Genomic DNA, 21,901 nt, shown 5'->3' on the forward strand with positions numbered 1-21,901 from the left:
TGGATATGCGATCTTACACTTAATTTTGACTTTGAGTAACTGTGTGTTTCATTTTTTTCTAAAATGTTTTGTTGTTGCTCGATTTGAAATAAAGCTCCTAGATTGTATTGATTTCGAGGTGTTAGTATGTGTGTGGGCGGTTGTTTCTTTTCGATACGATTCTTTACTCATTAATGTTTTCGTTAAATCAATTAAAGCCATCATCATCACCAACACCACGCCACCACTCTGTCCTCAATGTGTGTGTTTGGCTGAATTGTATTTGGTAATTTATTAACAAAAGTGTTGGCTAATTGTTTTAAATATGTTTTATATTTAATTAGAAAACGCCGCTTGAAAACGTTGCTCTACTTAGCCAATGCTAAATTATGATACTTTTTCTTTACACTTAGCTCTGATTTGGCGGATACTTAAAAGAATTTCCATTTGCTTTTGGTTTTTTGTTAGTTGTGATGTTTCTCTTGACTCTTCATAAATCTCCTGGCATTGCCGCCTGCATGGGAACTTTGGAAACTTGGGTCGATAGATAAAAAATCAAAAAACAAGCCAAATGGTACAGGGACGATTGCTGGGAGGAACAAACGAACGTAGGGACGGACGGATGGACAATTGGAATGGGAGGGCAGGCATCTCGCCTTGTGGCATGGTTAAGATGGCTAGATATCTTTGGAGACTAATGGCGAATCGCCCATCGACACCTCTCCATTTTTTTGTTCTTCTGTTTCTCCAATGACAAATTGATCATCAATTATGGGGGCCACCACATTTGTGAAACCTGTCTTGTTTTTTTTTACATCGGGGGGGTCAACCATAATATTCGCCGGCTTTTGTTGAAAGATAAAAAAAAACGTCACGGCATGGCGCCTTCCTAGACCCGCGAAAAAAATAAAACAATTGGAAATATGTGAACAATTCACATTACAAATTAAAAAAAAAATGTGGGAAAATTTTAATTGGATTTTAATCATGGGAATATTTTTTTGGTAAATAGATGAAAATGTTTTTTGGTACAAAAAAAAAAACATATAACGAAAGTATAAGGTCGGACGGAGTCGAGCATATTATACACTGTAGCACTCAACTCCTTCAAATTGGTGCCATATATCCCATATACATATATCTTTAAATCTAAACCGATTTGGAAAAAATTTTGTAGACTTCTACAAAATCTCTACACTTTAAATTTAAATAAGCTAACGGAGACGGAGCACAATGTTGTCAAAAAAAAATTGAGAAATATTTAAATCAAAAGTCACTTTTATGCAATTTCGCAAAACTGCATTTATGATTTATAGGTCGAGATATATATGTATTGACCACACATATATGGAGGCTTTGTCTAAATCTGAGGCCATTCTTACCAAATAAAATAATAATTGTACACTCTATGCAAAATTCCAAGGAAACCGTAGTGAAATTTTGACTTACAGTGGTCTTATAAATCCACACCCAGAGAAGGTGTGGATTTATAAGACCTCAAACATGTTTTAAGAGCAAAATGTTATTTTTGGGTGGTGACCATGTAACATGGTTTTCGCAACCATATTATTTTCTCGGAAATCATGTATCGGATTTTGGCAAGCAGGTTATATTTGACGAGAAAATAACATTTTAGTGGCAAACATGTTACATGGTCACCATACCAAAATAACATTTTGCTCTTGAAACATGTTTGAGGTGATCATATTCCTTCTCTGAGTGCAAATCGGACGAAAGACATATATAGATAGGAGCTATAATTAAATCTGAGCCGACCTCTACCAATGACATCTTGCATAGAAAGAATGTTAATTCTACTCCACTTGCAAATTTCACTTAAATCGGGGTAAAACTTTAAACTCTGTGGTCAAAGATATAAATGGGACCTATATCTAACTCTGAGCCGATTTCAATTTGAGCCCATTTCAATTAAGCGCCATCTACACGTGATCGACACATTGGACTTTTTAAGAACCTTAGAGCCTTACTCTCCAAAATGCCTTAGGCGCAAAAGTCTAGCGAATTGAGACCACGATTGCCACTCGATCCGAAACTAATATACCAAAATTTGAAGAACATTTTACCAAAAACCTACCAAATAAAAAACTCTTATTTTACAATTTTTGATCTCTACACTCAAAAAAAAGTGAACTCTCTATTTCACTAAAGCCAATTTAACTGTATTTTAGTTCATGGAATTATTATGTTTGGAGAAAGTTTCCTCTACTCTAATAATTTTTTGTGTACGTTAGTTAATTTAACTAAAACCGAGGAAAAAATTTACACAAATGAAGGATAAAGATTAACTAAATTCGTATCTTCCACAAAATAGTTCAATATTTCTTTAAATTTGTAAATTTTACTACAAATGCGTTCATCATGAACTTCGTATGTCACTAAAGACATTCTTGCAATTTTAAACTCCAATTTTTTCCTTCAAAATACAAAATTTTCTTTGACAAGTGAAAAAACTTAATTATGTCTAATACATTTTCTTGAATTTGTCGAAAAATATTTACTTATTTTTATGACATCGGCGTGATGCCAGCGTTTGTTATACTGTTTAGTTAAAATTTTCTAAACATATTCAAAATTTTCTAAAATTAACCGAAATGTTTCTTCCTGGTGGGTTCACTGTTTTTTCAGTGTATAGAAAGTTGAGTCAAAAAAATTTTTTTCTATAGAAAATATTGTCAAATTTGTTTTTCTATAGAAAATGTTGTCAAAAGTTTTTTCTATAGAAATTATTGTCAAACTTTTATTTGTAGAAAAAAAAATTTCAAAATTTTATTCGTAGACAAAATTTTGTCAACATTTGATTCCTAGCGAAAATCTCGTCAAAATTTTATTTTATAGAAATTTTTATACCCACCACCATAGAATGGTGACGGGGGTATAATAAGTTTGTCATTCCGTTTGTAACACATCGAAATATCGATTTCCGACTATATAAAGTATATATATTCTTGATCAGGGAGAAATTCTAAGACGATATAACGGTGTCCGTCCGTCCATCTGTCCGTCTGTCTGTTGGAATCACGCTACAGTCTTCAATAATGAAGTAATCGTGCTGAAATTTTGCACAAACTCGTATTTTGTCTGCAGGCAGGTCAAGTTCGAAGATGGGCTATATCGGTCCAGGTTTTGATATAGTCCCCACATAAACCGACCTCCCGATTTGGGGTCTTGGGCTTATAGAAATCGTAGTTTTTATCCAATTTGCCTGAAATTTCAAATCTAGAGGTATTTTATGACTATAAAGAGGTGTGCCAAAAATGGTGAGTATCGGTCCATGTTTTGGTATAGCCCCCATATAGACCGATCTCCCGATTTTACTTCTTGGGCTTATAGAATCCGCAGTTTTTACTCAATTTACCTGAAATTGGAAATCTAGAGGTATTGGAGGACCACAAATACGTGTGCCAAAAATTGCAGTCTATAGGGCTTTGCCAAGCATACTTTTCCTCTGTTGGTTAAGCTACACTTGTAGTTTAGTCAATGCATGGCTTTAAGCTGAGATCAAAAACAACAAAAATTATATTTCTATAGAAAATTTTGTCAACATTTTATTTCCATAGAAAATTTGTGTAATCTCAAAGATGGATATGAATATTTTGTAAAATCTACCAACTGTTCAACCGTGAATGAGACCACTTGTGGTATCATTATCACACAGAAAAAAATTTCACGAAAATTTTTCCAATTAAAATCTGAATTGAGTTTTAAAAAATATTCAATTAAAAATTTAATCACACAAATTAGTAGTATCAATTATTTTTTTTGACTGGATCAATTAATTTTTTAATTGATTGTCAATTAATTTTTTAATTCATACTATCATTTCTGTGATTGCAGACATTTCAATTAAAAAATTAATTGGATCAATTAATTTCATGATTGAATCAGATTTTTTTTTTGTGTGCACCTGAATAGTCAAAGTAGCATAAACTAAAGTTTTGCAACTATACCTAATCCCAAACTAAACTTTGTAAAAAAAAACAAATTATTTAATTTGAAGAAATGTTTACTTAATTCTATGTAAAATTACTTTCCTCAAGTGTAGGGCATAGTAAAATTAGCCTTTAAAATTTCAAAAACCAAAAATCATAGCTGAACTTCCCCATAACCAACATGCACATGCTCATCATCATAAAATTCCTCCCCCCACCCGGCAATCCTCAATCACATATTGGGTCATTTTCCACACGCATACTTAACTCACATCTTTCCCTTCTTGACCAAATAAAGTCATCATCTTCGGTGGCATCTTCTATCCTAAGGCTGGAAGCAAAACAAAAACAAAAAAAAAAAACAATCTCTGCGTTTCTCCACTGATCTGTCTGTTTGTTGACTGGCGGTTCTTTTTCCAAAGAATAAATAAAAGGAATTTCTCCGTTTGTAAATGATGCCCATTTGAATGGAAAATAATTTAAAGCCCATCATCATCAGCTCCAACAAGAGTGAGAAACTCTGCTCAAACCAACGGCGGCCTAATATAAGCCAATCATCATCCAGCCAGAATTTTGGATGAAGAGCTGCCAGCAGGAGGGAAAGGAATGAAATTATTCACAAAAAGGAAAACATATACGGATGAGGATGATGATGACGACAACAACGACGACGACGACGACCACAACCACGATGAACAACATTTTGAATTCAAGTTGATTTATGCTGCTCCAAACAATTTCAACTTTACACACCAAGTTGACCAGAATGGGAATCGCGAACAGCCAGCCAGCCAGCCACGGATGTTATCTCAAAAAAGGAAAATGTGTACATAGCAATGCCGTCTAAAGTATATCATTTTGGTTGCATAGTTCCAAACGGCGGTGTTGTGTTGTTGCATTCATCATTGCTGGTGGTTAAATACGATTGCTGCTGGTACTTGCCGGTTGCTGCTGCAACTGCAACTGTTGATATTGTCGTTGCCATTCCATCCCATCCCATGCCATCCCCCAAACGTCTTTTGACGACTTATTCGCACAAACAAAGTACGTGGTGTTGTGATAGAATGCGGTTAACACAAATAGAGTGAATACAAACCAAAACTAATTTACAAAAGGTTAATACTACTCCTCACTGGTTAGCTTTTCTGGCTGCTTGTTTGGTTAGCTCGTTGGCTAACACGCAGACAATAAGGCCAGGCTGGCAGGCAGGCCGGCAGGTTGGCCAGGCTAGCAAAGCAAACGATCAGACATCCAGGCAGTAGGCTGTAAGGCACCAGCCATCCAAGAGTACAAATCAACAACCATTACCACCGGCAAAAGTCACATAGCGCATCAGTAACACCAAGGCAGTGGCACAGTCTTTCGATTTGATTGAAATGATTTAGATACAGCAAACACATTTGCCTCATTGTGAATGGCCTTAGGAGTCCAGTTTTCGTTACGCTATTTTTTTAATTTTAGTATAGCCTACCAGGCACTCGGCAATCGTCTACCTTGAAGAATATGACATTAACCTGTGTTACGTCCAAAATGTTAATACAAAATAAAAATAGGTTGTTCATATTGACTTACCTGTAGCGAAGTTGCCTTGCCTTGCCTATAAACCTTTTGAAACAATCCCATATCCGTATATGACATCCCTATTACAGTATCTACATTTAACGGCTTTACCAAAAATATCCGGCTATTTGATTAATTCTACACCTAAAACATCCACTTGCCATATATTCTCCCCCACCCACCCACTATCAATAACATATGCAAAAGTTTTAACCGACTCTCTCGCTCTCAATCAATACTCTCCCAATGATTCCCAAACTCCCATGCTGACCAAAGGCCAAACACACACACACAATCAACCAAATAACAGCAACTCAAACTAACACAATAACTACAACAACGTTCATTTTAAACAGAAATTAACAATTTCTCTACCAAAACATGATCAATTTAGAAAATTAATATGACTCGCCATATCTACAGAAAATTTCCTTTCGTTTAATATCAAATTTATCCAGTAAATTCTTGTACCCAAAATATTTTTGGTGTAAATATGTATATACGAGTAAAATTTAATCTTCACATAACGAGAACCCTCAGAATGTCATATGACTGGCCCTGTCAGTACATCAAAAACACGCTGAGAAAGAATATGATCATCTCCTAGAGCAAAATATTATTTTTGGACATGGAACATTATTTCTCTCCAAACATAACATTTTTCCAAAAAAAACATGGTACATATTTACCGCCCCAAAAATAACATATCATGTCTAGGAGGTGATCATATTTCTTCTTTGGGCGAAAACAAGTGCAAAAAGCAAGCGTTGCCAAAAAATCAATGAAAATGTTCTTTATAGATCTGAAATATGTGCGGACTTATGCTGCAACGTATTGTTTTTCATTCGAAAATGTCTGTCTACCAAGAAAAAGGTCCACTAAACAAACAATTGTTTGGAAATTTTATAAGCTAGATGGCAAAGGGAGGAGTACTGGTGGAAAAAGCTTCATAATATTAACCCTTTCATTACCGATGTCCCCCTGGGAGGACATTCGAAAACGACACTAAACTCTATTTCCCCATTTAGTTTCGATTTATTTCTCGATGTTATTTTAAAGTAGAGGTTTTAATCTAAATAAGCTATAAATATTTCCATATTGGTGAGTACTAAAAGCATGCTTCTTTAAAAATAAACGACAATTACGAAAGTTTGAGTCCATTTTTCTACTGTATGTCTCTAGTAAATGGACATTCGTACAAAAACTATAGCTGATATTTTTCGGGTTCTTTTTTGTATTTTTGCTCACACTACGATAGATATAATAGGTCAAAAAGCGCTTATTTTCATAGAGCTATTTGGTCACAATTCAAGAATGAAGTTTTCAGAACAAACTCATATAGCTCTTGAAGTAATTGAGGTAGGTCCTCAGAATTACAATTTTTATTCTACATGTTGTTAATACAAGTAAAAACAGAAGAAAAATTAAAGTTTGTAACATTAGGTTTATTTCGGTAGTGAAAGGGTTAAGCAAGTCCGGTATTAAGTGAACAAACGAAATAATTTCATAAATATGAAATGAAATTATTCGTTATTGTAATGTAATAATATATTAAATGTAATGTAATAATATATTAAATAATATATTAAATTTTTATAAAAATTTAAGTCAAGTGAATCGTATATCAAACTGGAAGTCGATTGACCGCTTCGAAAGTTATCAAACAAATCTATCAACAAGACTAAAAGCCACTCCATTTAACTTGAGAAATCATGCAGCAAATCTCCCGACACTCTTTCAAATTAGCTAATATTTTTAAGCCATTTTGCTCGAGTCTCTTACTTAGGTGAGAATACGATAAATGCCCTCCAAGTCGCATACTCATAACACTGTGCTGCTTATTGTCATCATAAGGCAATTGTTTAAAACAACAACAACACCAACAATGACAACCATCACAGCAGCGATAGTATAAACGCGGCAGCAGTATGGCAACAATAACAACAGCAACAATGAAACCAACAGAGGCTACTAAAAGATAACATACGAGACCGGCGAAAAAGAGTATGTCAACTTTTAGTGAGTGAGTGTCGCTTCTTTTTTAAGAAGCTGTAAAACCAGCTTTGCGCACACAAATAATGTTATCACCGTGAGAAAAATATAAACAGAAGTAAACTAACTGTGGCACACATACAGACGGATAAAAAAAAAAACAGAGGGACAAATATACACATACATAGATGTATTCATACAGAAAGCATACAATTTAGGCATTGTCGTCTACATTACTGGGTTGGCTTTATGCACAAGGAGAAATAGATGGATGGCTAAACAGTATGGTGAGTACATTACATGGGACCATATAAACATTCACACACACACACCTAGAAGTATAAACACTTGTAGACGAACATTACAGAAAATCAAACAAGAGAAATTTTAACCTGAAGTAAACAATAACAAGTCGATGCCCTCATTCCAGACTACGCTAAGTCGACTTAGCGTGTTTTGATGGAGTTCGCTGTGTTTTATTCGGACTTATGTGAATTATATCCTGTCAAAATTTCGAATTTATTGGACACTTCTATCAAGAGTTATGGTTAATATTGTACTTAGCCTGTGACCAAACTTTTAAAAAATGTCCAATCCAAAACGGGCAAAAAGCTTTGTTCGATTAAAGGGGTCTAAGTCATTTTTAGCCATGTTCTATGATCACTATTTTGAGTTCGTACATACTAAAAAAAATTATAATAAATATGATTTTAAGACCGAAAAAAAGGAAAAGGGAAATTCGAAAAAAAAAAAATGTTTTTTGAACTTAATTCCTTTTTAGACTTAGAGTACGCTAAGTCTAAAAATTCACTTTTTAGACTTTGGAATGAAGCCATCGAAGTGTGTCTGTTTGTTTGTCTCTTAATATACTATTTCACCGCTTTGTCTCTCTGTATGTGTGTTGCTGTGTCCCAACTCCCCTTTACGCTCTCACGCCATCCGTCGAGCAAAGATCGCGCTTCAGTTGAAAGCAAAGATTATGCGGTAAATTTAAGTTATTTCATGCGACAATTGTGAGGGAGAGTTATCAAAATCTTAGCCGAATGAAACACAAAAAAAAAAAAACTTCCACCTTGCTTTCCAACTAAAACGATCCACCCAATCCACAGCGAGATGTGTATACATTCATTTGGGGACGTGTATAAACAAAATATTATGAAATATATACCAACTAAACATAGATACGTTAGTTGTTTTTTTTATTTTTTTTTTTTTTGTAGAATTCTGTTATGTCATGTGTATGCGTTTATCTTTGAAGATAAATTTTATATATCTGCAGACTTTAGATGGCAAATATTTTATACGTCCAATTCTTTCCCCTTTGAAAAATCGACTTTTATTGGAAAATTGTTCCACATGTCGCATGAGTGATTAATAACTCATACGCCACGATTCGTATATACTAATCAATAAATTCCCAGTAAAAAAAGCGTCGCCAAAAAAGCAGTGAAAATATTTTTTTTATGCGGAAGTCGTGCAAAATTGACTCAGAAGCAATGAATTTAAAATGGGCTTGTCATAGGACGGATGTCCACCATTTCAAAAGCCGTTGCACTGAATTTGCATCACTTCTTACGGTGTGAGCCGAATTCAGTGCTTTGGAAGTGAGTTTAAAAAATAAATAGTTTTTATAATTTTTCATGATTTTTAATGCATTCTATGTTAACGCTTGTCTGAATCATTTGACCTTTAAATATTTTCAAAATTTCGCAATTTTTGTGGAATGGATTTAGCATTTTTTAAAAAATTTTAAATTATTTTCACCATTTTCTTAGTTCTTACTCTGTTTTTAACCTATGTGAAACAAAGAAAATTAATGTTACCCATGGAAAATATGAAACAAGCGAATTATAAAAAATTGAATTACAAGAACTTCCTGTGTAGTTAAAATAAAGAACATCTGTGGGAGGACATTTTTGGAAGTGCTCTTAAAGTTGTGCCCAAAGTTTTTTGTTGGGATACAATGAACATTTCATAAACCTTAAGCAAACCGTTTTTTTTATACCCTGTATCACACTGTGGAACAGGGTATTATTAGTTAGTGCATATGTTTGCAACACCCAGAAGGAGACGAGATAGACACATGGTGTCTTTGGCAAAAATGCTTATGGTGGGCTCCTGAGTCGATATAGCCATAGTCGATATAGTCCGTGAACACATTTTTGTAATCAAAGTCTAGGTCGCAGTTTTAGTCCAATCGACTTTAAATTTGGCACAAGTATGTGTTTTCGCTCAGATTAGAACCCTACTGATTTTAGAACAAATCGGTTCAGATTTCCCATAATATAATATTCGCCCGATATGGACTAATACGGTCCCAGAAGCAAGAGTTTTACCCTAATTTGCTTAAAATTTTGCACAAGAAGAACAATTAGTACTATAGTCAAGTGTGCCAAATTTTATTGAAATCGGTTGAGATTTAGATATAGCTCCCATATATATCTTTCGCCCGATATGGACTAATATGGCCCCAGAAGCCAGAGTTTTACCCCAATTTGGTTGAAATTTTGCACAGGGAGTAGATTTAGCATTGTAGCTATGCGTGCCAAATTTGGTTGAAATCGATTCAGATTTAGATATAGATATCATATATAGCTTTCGGCCGATTTACACTCATATGACCACAGAGGCCAATTTTTTGCTCCGATTTAATTGAAATTTTGCACAGGGAGTAGAATTACCATTGTAGCTATGCGTGCCAAATTTGGTTGAAATGGGTTCAGATTTAGATATAGCTCCCTTATATAGCTTTCGCCCGATTTACACGCATATGACCACAGAGGCCAAATGTTGCACAGGGAGTAGAATTAGCATTGTAGCTATGCGTGCTAAATTTGGTTGAAATCGGTTCAGATTTAGATATAGCTCCCATATATATGTTTTTCTGATTTCGACAAAAATGGTCAAAATACCAACATTTTCCTTGTAAAATCGCCACTGCTTAGTCGAAAAGTTGTAAAAATGACTCTAATTTTTCTAAACTTCTAATACATAAAGGGTGATATGGTCAACATTTGGTCAAGGGAAAACGCGTGTAAATCGGTGAAATCGTTTATTTAAAAAATCAAATTAAATTTCTTTTTCAAGTTCAATTAGTACAAAATTCAGGAAAAATATTCAGTTAGGCTTTCGCTTTTCCAAATCCGAATTGCCGGGCCTCACGCTTGACACCTGCCATCAGATTTTATACAGCCACCTTGTCCACCTTCTTCGCCGCAGAAAGCCAGTTTGCCTTGGACTGCTGCTCGTCCTTAGCAGTTTTTTTTTTGGCCTTCCTTAGGTTCCGCTTGACAATAGCCCAGTATTTCTCAATTTGGCGGAGCTCTGGCGTGTTGGGAGGGTTCTTGTCCTTGGGAACCACCTGCACGTTGTTGGCGGCGTACCACTCCATGGCCTTTTTACCGTAATGGCAAGATGCCAAATCCGGCCAAAACAGTACGGAACAACCGTGTTTCTTCAGGAAAGGCAGAAGACGTTTATTCAAACACTCTTTCACGTAAATTTCTTGGTTGACAGTCCCGGAAGCTATGAAAATGCTGCTTTTCAAGCCACAGGTACAGATGGCTTGCCAAACCAGATATTTCTTTGCGAACTTTGACAGTTTTATGTGCTTGAAAATATCTGCTACCCTTCCCCTTCCTTTTGCCGTATAAAACTCCTGTCCCGGAAGCTGCTTGTAGTCGGCTTTGACGTAGGTTTCGTCGTCCATTACCACGCAGTCAAACTTCGTCAACATCGTCGTGTACAGCCTCCGGGATCGCGCTTTGGCCATCGTATTTCGTTTATCATCGCGATTTGGAGTCACTACCTTCTTGTAAGTCGATAGTCCGGCTCGTTTTTTGGCTCGATGCACGGTTGTAGACGATACACCCAGCTTATTTGCGGCATCTCGGAGAGAGAGGTTAGGGTTTCGCTTGAAACTACCGGCAACTCTCTTTGTCGTCTCAGCGGCTTCCGGTTTTCGATTTCCCCCCGATCCAGACTTCCTGGCTGTCGACAAACGTTCCCCAAACACTTTAATTACAATTTTAACGGTTGATTTGGCAACTTTTAGCGATTTTGCCAGCTCGGATTTTCGCGATGCGCGAGCAAAATTTTGATAAGCTGCTCTTCTTGCTTGGACGGCATTTTGACAACTGAAGAGTGAATTCAAAAATCAAAATAGGAGCAACATTCTACACACACACTTTCAAAATGAGGGGTGTTCAGGATTTTTAAATGCAAAATTGAAAGAAATACGTCAAGTTTATATTGACCCAATTTTGACCGTATCACCCTTTATATATCGAGCGATAAATCATAAATAAACTTTTGCGAAGTTTCCTTAAAATTGTTTCAGATTTAAATGTTTCCCATATTTTTTTACTAACATTGTCTTCCACCCTAGTGCATTAGCCGACATAAATTTTGAGTCTATAGATTTTGTAGAAGTCTTTCAAATTCTGTCCAGATCGAGTGATATTTAAATGTATGTATTTGGGACAAACCTTTATATATAGCCCCCAACACATTTGGCGGATGTGATATGGTATCGAACATTTAGATCTACAAAGTGGTGCAGGGTATAATATAGTCGGCCCCGCCCGACTTTAGACGTTCCTTCCTTGCTTTTTTTTTTTTTGTTTTTTTTAATAAGCTCATTTCAATTCATAATTCTGTATTTGCATTTTGTCCTCATGTACTTGTGTTATTCAAATCTCAAACAATTTATCATTCGTAGAAAAAAAATATTGAACATTTTCATATATTGAACATTATTCATAAGTTTTCCTCAATTAGCTTCCAAGGTTAGATAAGGCATTTAGCAAAACTCATTAAATTGCAATTGTATTGTATTTTTTTCCGTTAATTTCAACTTATTCTGAATTTGAATCATTACCAAAATTCACGATAATAATGAGTAGGTGTGCTGTGGGCGAATCGGTGGGCTAATGGCTGATTGTTTTGTGGCTGGGATTATTCATGTGTATTTAAATATCACTCAATCAATTGTTGCTGATCGCAATAATCGCTTTTAAATTCTTAAAACTAATCAAATTAATCATCACAGCATATTACTACATCAACAATTCAATGTAAATTGGGTATTCATTTCGATAGTGGATATAAACCAAATGTTCAGGTGGTGGCATTGATCTGACAGACAGAGGATAAAATGGAATGGGGCAGATGAATCTGAGTAGTTGAAGAACACCTTCTGGGAATCACACACATGGGATTATCAAGATACATACATACATGCATACACACATATAGACTATAAAGTTGTTATACATTACGCTGCATGATATGATTTGCTCATTTTTTTTGGGTTATTGGAAACTTGCCGCCTCTCATTAGCTTGCCTATCTCTCTTTGTCTCTCACCACTGTCTTTCTCAATGCAATTAGACTTTAGATTTATTTATAGCGGAATCTATTCTACTTTTCTTTTGTTATTGGTGTTTTTTTGTTAGTGTTGTTGTCTGTGGGATGAGTGTTGTGAGCTTTGTACGAGGCATAAACATTGTACGAGTTTTGTATGTTTGTTTGTCTATGGTACACACATAGTCTATTTGTGAATCACCCACCTATGAAAACATAACATTGGCGGCGCAGCGCTGTGCGGCAAAGCGTACTTTCCTTTTGAAAACGACAGCGACGACAACATCGACATTAAGGAGGCAGCTTTGCGCTTTGTTTTCATTTGAGATCGGTGTTTTTTTTTATTGCCTGCAATGATTCTCGTGGTATAGAAGCCGCAACCCCAAGCAACACCACCACCACCACCACTAATACAGGTAGACAAGGCAAGATAGGTCGCTCCGCTCTTATCAACATATTTATCTATCTTACGTTACTTGTTCACACGCCCCCATAACTCACCTTGCAAATGTACGTTTGCAGCTGAAGATCAGCTAAGGAAATTTCACATGATGCTGCTGTTGGCTGATTTCCACCCATTCAGCCTTCGTTCTCTTCACAGGCTTTAGTTTTTGGGCCATCAGAAAACAACAGCAAAAGTAGCAGCAATATATAGCAGGCATATCAGCAACAACTTCACATTATCGTCATCAACAACAAATGTTTACATTTATACAACTTATGGTGGTTTGTTGGTTAAAGGCAAAGCAGAGCAGAGCAGCCATACAGTCGCGTTCATATTATTAAGACAGCTTTAAATAGATATATCAAACACTAAATTAATATATAATATTAAAATTAAATTAAATTAATTTTAGCAATTTTATTTCCATTAACCTTTATACTACGTTGGGTATTAGATCGTATTTTTCATCACAGAATTTTTTACTGTTGGATTATAATTAAAAGTTCTTCCTACTCAGCATGAATTCAGCATATGTCACCAATTCATGCACTGAGTGATAGAAATTTTTAATTATATTCCAACAGTAAGAAATGCGGTGCTGAAAAATACGACATGGGTCATCAAATGATCCCAACGGAATATAAGGTTTAAGTTAATTTTTTGTGTGAAATAATAAAATTTACTTGTTTCAGTAAAAAAATCATCAACTGAAAGCAATTAGGAACAGTTCATTAACTAGAATAAGGCATGGAATTTTACTAATACTGTTTTCTTCGCCAGGTATAAGAATTTATTACTGAACAAGAAAATTTTATTCACTGATAACAAAGCATTCGTAAAAATAAACAAAAACCTAACTAAAAGCAAGTTTCCTCAAATTTAGTAAAATTTGTATATAAAATGACAATTGGGACTTCCTTTATTATTAGTCTTGGGCAAAATCGTTCTCTGTATTGATTCGGACTCATCGTTCTTTTTGTACAAAGGAACTAGTTCCTTCAAATCGTTCCGGCTTTTTATATTTGTCATCACTGTCACCTACTAAAGATAGACATGACATTGTTTGTTTACTTTGTGCAACGAAGTTCGTGGTCAAATGGAAGATACGAAAAATATGGAAAATTGAGTGAATTTACTTCAAATAAAGGGTGATTCTTTTGAGGTTAGGATTTTCATGCATTAGTATTTGACAGATCACGTGGGATTTCAGACATGGTGTCAAAGAGAAAGATGCTCAGTATGCTTTGACATTTCATCATGAATAGACTTACGATCTGCCACAACGTCGAATTTTCAGTGAATGGGCCCTAGAAAAGTTGGCAGAAAATCCGCTTTTTTATCGACAAATTTTGTTCAGCGATGAGGCTCATTTCTGGTTGAATGGCTACGTAAATAAGCAAAATTGCCGCATTTGGAGTGAAGAGCAACCAGAAGCCGTTCAAGAACTGCCCATGCATCCCGAAAAATGCACTGTTTGGTGTGGTTTGTACGCTGGTGGAATCATTGGACCGTATTTTTTCAAAGATGCTGTTGGACGCAACGTTACGGTGAATGGCGATCGCTATCGTTCGATGCTAACAAACTTTTTGTTGCCAAAAATGGAAGAACTGAACTTGGTTGACATGTGGTTTCAACAAGATGGCGCTACATGCCACACAGCTCGCGATTCTATGGCCATTTTGAGGGAAAACTTCGGAGAACAATTCATCTCAAGAAATGGACCGGTAAGTTGGCCACCAAGATCATGCGATTTGACGCCTTTAGACTATTTTTTGTGGGGCTACGTCAAGTCTAAAGTCTACAGAAATAAGCCAGCAACTATTCCAGCTTTGGAAGACAACATTTCCGAAGAAATTCGGGCTATTCCGGCCGAAATGCTCGAAAAAGTTGCCCAAAATTGGACTTTCCGAATGGACCACCTAAGACGCAGCCGCGGTCAACATTTAAATGAAATTATCTTCAAAAAGTAAATGTCATGGACCAATCTAACGTTTCAAATAAAGAACCGATGAGATTTTGCAAATTTTATGCGTTTTTTTTTAAAAAAAATTATCAAGCTCTTAACAAATCACCCTTTAGTAACATAGTTAGAAAAACTGATAAAGAATAAAATGGAGAATCTAAGAGAGTAACTAAACTCAAATTTGGAACGACTATATCCTAAAAGAATTTTTTAACCAAAATTAAAAAAGAAAAATGTAACTAAGATGGAACCAATGATCCTATTAAATAGCAGCATGCCAATCCATGATTTAATATACACACGCGCCAAAATAAACGAATTGGCAAATAGTTACTGTCAAACAATAGTATGGAAATCAAACTGCGATCCGCGGAACGATGGAGAGTAAATTGAAAATAAAACAAGTATATACGGCCGTAAGTTCGGCCAGGCCGAAGCTTATGTACCCTCCATCATGGATTGCGTAGAAACTTCATCTAAACACTGCCATCCACAATCGAATTACTTAAGTTGCGGTAACGCTTGCCGATGGCAAGGTATCTTAAAACCTCCTAACACCATCTTCTAAATTGTATGTAAGTCCATACGTGGTATATATTAAATCAAAAAAGATCGATCCAATACGTATATAATTCAGTTTGACAAAGTAGACATAAAATTTTGACAAAATTTTCTACAGAAATAAAATTTTAACAAAATTTTCTATAGAAATAAAAATTTCACAAAATTTTCCATAGAAATAAAAATTTTGACAAAATTTTCTATAGAAAGAAAATTTTGACAAAAATTTCTACAGAAATAAATTTTTAACAACATTTTCTATAGAAATAAACTTTTGACAACATTTTCTATAGAAATAAAATCTTGGTAGATTATTTTTGGCTCGAGTGGCAACCATGATTATGAACCGAATAAAATTTGAACAAATTTTTCTATAGAAATAAAATTTTGAAAAAATTTTCTATAGAAATAGAATTTTGACAATGATGAAAATTTTATTATGAACCCATTAAAATTTTAACAAAATTTTCTCTAGAAATAAAATTTTGACAAAATTTTCTATAGAAATAAAATTTTGGTAGATTATTTTTGGCTCTATTGGTCCATATCGATTATGAACCGATATGGACCAATTTTTGTGTGATTGGACCAATTTTGGTATGGTTGTTAGCGACCATATACTAACACCACGTTCCTAATTTGAACCGGATCGGATGAATTTTGCTCCTCCAAGAGGCTCCGTAGGTCAAATCTGGAGACTGTTTTATATGGGGGCTATATATAATTATGGACCGATATGGACCAATTCTGGCACGGTTGTTAAAGATCATGTACTAACACCATGTTCCAAATTACAATCGGATTGGATGAAATTTGCTTCTCTTGGAGACTTCGCAAGCCAAATCTGGGGATCGGTTTATATGGGGCTATATATAATTATGAACCGATGTGGACCAATTTTTGCATGGTTGTTAGAGACCATATACCAATATCATGTACCAAATTTCAGGCGGATCGGATGAAATTTTCTTCTCTTTGAGGCTCCGCAAGCCAAATCTGGGGATCGGTTTATATGGGGGCTATATATAATTATGGACCGATGTGGACCAATTTTTGCATGGTTGTTGGAGACCATATACCAACACCAGATACCAAATTTCAGCCGGATCGGATGAAATATGCTTCTGTTAGAGGCTCCACAAACCAAATCTGAGGGTCCCTTTATATGGGGGCTATACGTAAAAGTGGACCGATATGGCCCATTTTCAATACCATCCGACCTACATTGATAACGACTACTTGTGCCAAGTTTCAAGTCAATAGCTTGTTTCGTTCGGAAGTTAGCGTGATTTCAACAGACGGACGGACGGACGGACATGCTTAGATCGACTCAGAATTTCACCACGACCCAGAATATATATACTTTATGGGGTCTTAGAGCAATATTTCGATGTGTTACAAACGGAATGACAAAGTTAATATACCCCCATCCTATGATGGAGGGTATAAAAAAATAAATGACAAAAGGAACGATAAGAGCAAAAGAGATGGAACTAGTGGCAATCGTTCCTTTTAGTGAACCGTTCAATGGAACTAGTTCGTTCCGGAACGGCACAAGACTATTTATTATAGAAAGCTTATCATACATACGAATAACACTTAGCATAGAAAAAGATTTTAGTTCATTCGTACTAAGAAGTATTCAATCCTTTTAAACCTTAAGGAAATACACTTATTAGAATATAGGAAAATTTCCTATATTTCTTGAATCTATCTGTAATCGTTGTAATCGATATGTTTGCGCATGGGTTGTGTTTTTAGTTAGAATCGTGTTGTTATGGTGTAGGGAGTTTTTGTTAAAAAATAATGTAGTAAAATAATATTATAAATAACAAATAAAAATATATATAAAATATTTGATATTTTGAATTATTGAGAACATTTTTTTGTTGTTTTGAAAATTATTGAAAATAACAAAGTCTAATAATGTTCGTGATGGTGTATAAAGAAGGAAAACACCAACAGAATCACAATCCCTTTATTCGTCTTCATTTTGGAATCTTCAATTATCAGGTAACATTCAGTGATGCTAACCTTTTGTGAAAAAATTGTTTTATGATTTTTTATATTTGTAGGCATTGTTATTGTAAAAAGAGGACAAAATCGTTAGGCAGCAACTTATTAAAACTGGAAGGTACAATAAGAAGAAAAAATAAGTTTTACAGTTGATAACATTACATGAAAATTGGAAATAGTGGAATAATAAACCCTTATGTCAAGACCAGTCGATGTTGTTTTTTCTTAATAAATATATTTCATATATTAATAAAATATGTCTTTTATTAAAGAAAACAAAATCGTCAATATAAATAAATAAAATTGTATTTAAAAACGAAGATAAACAGTTATAATTTTGTAGTAAAAGATTTACCAAAAATATGTAAGATTTGTCCAAATGAATGAAAAAAGTTCAATAGCCTTTGTAGCTAGTGCTTTAATGTTTATTATAGTTTTTAGAATTGTAATAAATAAATAAATAAGTTCAATAAAATCATTCCATATATGAATTCAATTCAGTTAAATATTTTCATTCTGTTGTATAGTGGTACATAAATATAGAAAAATGTTAACTCATATATGGAATGCATTCTACCTAATTTCTATGAAAATCACATCGTTCAAACAAATAAAAATGCCTTTGGTGCTATACCAAGTTCAACTTTTTTCACAATGAGTTCATTTTAACTTAAAGAAGGGGTCACTTTTTTCTGGGTGTAACTATATGGGTCTTAACTATATGACTGCGTCTGTATCCACAACTTATGACATGATACATAGTCGTGAAGATATATTCAGTATTAACAAATCAAAGCAAGAAACAAAATAAAATATCATTATGTTTATTTTAGTCTCCTCTCTAAAAGCTATTTCATGCCTCGTTAACTGGATAAGTCTGACTAGCTGGCTTCCAGGCAGATTTCTTCCTTCCTTCTGCTTCAGTTCAGTGGTCCATTTCATTTGTTTGTATGTTGTTCTCATTTTCGGATGTCGCTTTTTGATGTATTTATTGTCGGCTCTTGATGGCCATGTTTACCGATTTGACGTTTTGGTTGAATGATGCGATTCTTCTCAAAAAAACAAAAATACAATATCAGCAAATTCTGATGATTTGATGTCGTCGTTAAAGGCCTCTCTCTCTCCCTTTCCTAGTCATACCCACACAATCACCAGGTTGGTTGAGAGAAAACGATTACGTTGAGTGCCTTTGCTTTCTAGTATAGACCAAGGGCTATAAATTTAAGTATTTTTTTTTATTTTTTATTTAATGATAAGAACACAACATGCCGACGATTTAGTATCAACACCAGAAGGCCAGCGTGACATTTTAATCAGCAAGCCATCTCAGATCACTTTCTTTCCTGACGTCATAAAAGAATCTCATCCCCTTTTAAGAGAAAAATAACAACAACCATTCCAACCCAATAAATCACAAATTATTATACACTGCTCGTACGTACATATGTACGATAAGCGTCCGTGCGAGGAGAACATGTATGCGTCACAGAACGCATGTTATCCAACGCGTCAGTATCACCTCGACTACGACCATTCTTCTGTGGCACTTATAATCATGATGATCCGTCAGTCGCATGTCTCCCACAAAAGACAAACACAACATGTGCGATCGTATCTATGAACACTGAGAGTTGTCTGAACAATCAACTCACATACGTAGACCATATATACATACACTTGCCAGACCTATTTTGCTCAGACATATCTATCTAAAATGTATGCGCCATGGACACTTCGATAGTTGGCAAAACGACTGATTGATAATAAATGACTTCGATATATAATTTCGCAAGAAATATGACATTTTCTCATTCGATTCAAAATCAATTTCTGCCCACGATTCGAATGGGATGACTAATTTTTGTATGGTTCATCAAGGATGCTTTAAGATGGCCTAGATATTGTGCAGTCATCTGATGATGATCAATAGAGAAAGAGAAGAGAGTGTTTAAGTCAAGTTAATTTAATTTTTAAATTTCAAGTCTTCATTATTTCACCACTATACCATATACTACGTTCACACTATGCTCAAAAAAGGTTTTGGGTGATTTTTATACCCTCCACCATAGGATGGGGGTATATTAACTTTGTCATTCCGTTTGTAACACATCGAAATATTACTCTAAGACCCCATAAAGTATAAATATTCTGGGTCGTGGTGAAATTCTGAGTCGATCTGAGCATGTCCGTCCGTCCGTCTGTTGAAATCACGCTAACTTCCGAACGAAACAAGCTATCGACTTGAAACTTGGCACAAGTAGTTGTTATTGATGTAGGTCAGATGGTATTGCAAATGGGCCATATCGGTCCACTTTTACGTATAGCCCCCATATAAACGGACCCCCAAATTTGGTTTGCGATCGCTCTAAGAGAAGCAAATTTCATCCGATCCGGCTGAAATTTGGTACGTGGTGTTAGTACATGGTCTCCAATAACCATGCAAAAATATGGTCTCTAATAACCATGCAAAAATTGGTCCACATCGGTCCATAATTATATATAGCCCACATATAAACCGCTCCCCCGATTTGGCTTGCGGAGCCTCTAAGAAACGAAAATTTCATCCGATCCGGCTGAAATTTGGTACATGGTGTTGGTACATGGTCTCTAATAACCATGCAAAAATTGGTCCATATCGGTCCACTTTTACGTATAGCCCCCATATAAACGGACCCCCAAATTTGGCTTGCGGTTGCTCTAAGAGAAGCAAATTTCATCCGATCCGGCTGAAATTTGGTACATGGTGTTAGTATATGGTCTCTAAACACCATGCAAAAATTGGTCCATATCGGTCCATAATTACATATAGCCCCCACAAAAACCGATCCCCCGATTTGGCTTGCGGAGCCTCTAAGAGAACCAAATTTCATCCGATCCGGCTGAAATTTGGTACATGGTGTTGGTATATGGTCTCTAATGACCATGCAAAAATTGGTCCATATCGGTCCATAATTATATATAGCCCCAATATAAATCGATTCCCAGATTTGACCTCCGGAGCCTCTTGGAGGAGCAAAATTCATCCGATCCGGTTGAAATTTGGAACATGGTGTTAGAATGTCGTCTCTAACAAACACGCAAGAATTGGTCCATATCGGTCCATAATTATATATAGCCCCCATATAAACCGTTCCCCAGATTTGATCTCCGGAGCCTTTTGGAGAAGCAAAATTCATCCGATCCGGTTAAAATTTGCAACGTGGTGTTAGTATAAGATCGCTAATATCCATGCCAAAATTGGTCCATATCGGTCTATAGTTATATATAGCCGATCCCCAATCCCACAAAAATTGGTCCATATCGGTTCATATTCATGGTTGCCACTCGAGCCAAAAATAATATACCAACATTTTATTTTTATAGAAAACATTGTCAAAATGTCATTTCTATAGAAAATTTTGTAAAAATTTTATTTCTATAGAAAATTTTGTCAAATTTTTTTTTTTTTCTATAGAAAATTTTGTCAAAATTTTATTTCTATAGAAAATTTTGTCAAAATTTTATTTCTATAGAAAATTTTTTCCAAATTTTACTTCTATAGAAAATGTTGTCAAAATTTTATTTCTATAGAATTTAATTAATTATATACTTATATACGTATTTAATCTGTTTTTTTTTTTTAGTTTAATATATACCACGTATGGACTATGTGGTATATATTACGGTGTTAGGAAGTTTTAAGATACCTTGCCATCGGCAAGTGTTACCGCAATCCATGGTGGAGGGTACATAAGCTTCGGCCTGGCCGAACTTACGGCCGTATATACATGTTTTTTTACTAACATTGTGTTCCACCCTAGTGCATTAGCCGGCTTAAATTTTGAGTCTATAGATTTTGTAGAAGTCTATCAAATTCTGTCCAGATCGAGTGTTATTTAAATGTATGTATTTGGGACAAACCTATATAAAGGTCCCAAATACATAGCACCCAACACATTTGACGGATATAATATGGTATCGAAAATTTAGATGTACAAAGTGGTGCAGGGTATAATATAGTCGGCCCCGCCCGACTTTAGACTTTCCTTACTTGTTTTAGCTAATTTTTTGCAAAATTATTATAGCAACTTTC

At 35.1% G+C, this 21,901-nt stretch overlaps 1 protein-coding gene across 3 annotated transcripts in view; it reads left to right on the forward strand.

The window, feature by feature from the left end:
- vn (membrane-bound neuregulin protein vein) overlaps positions 1 to 21,901 on the forward strand; it is a 178,402-nt gene that overhangs the window by 145,181 nt on the left and 11,320 nt on the right. The gene's annotated exons all lie outside the window — the stretch shown is intronic.

This window comes from Haematobia irritans, chromosome 4 (genome assembly GCF_050003625.1).
Source record: "Haematobia irritans isolate KBUSLIRL chromosome 4, ASM5000362v1, whole genome shotgun sequence".
Taxonomy (NCBI): Eukaryota; Metazoa; Arthropoda; class Insecta; order Diptera; family Muscidae; genus Haematobia; species Haematobia irritans.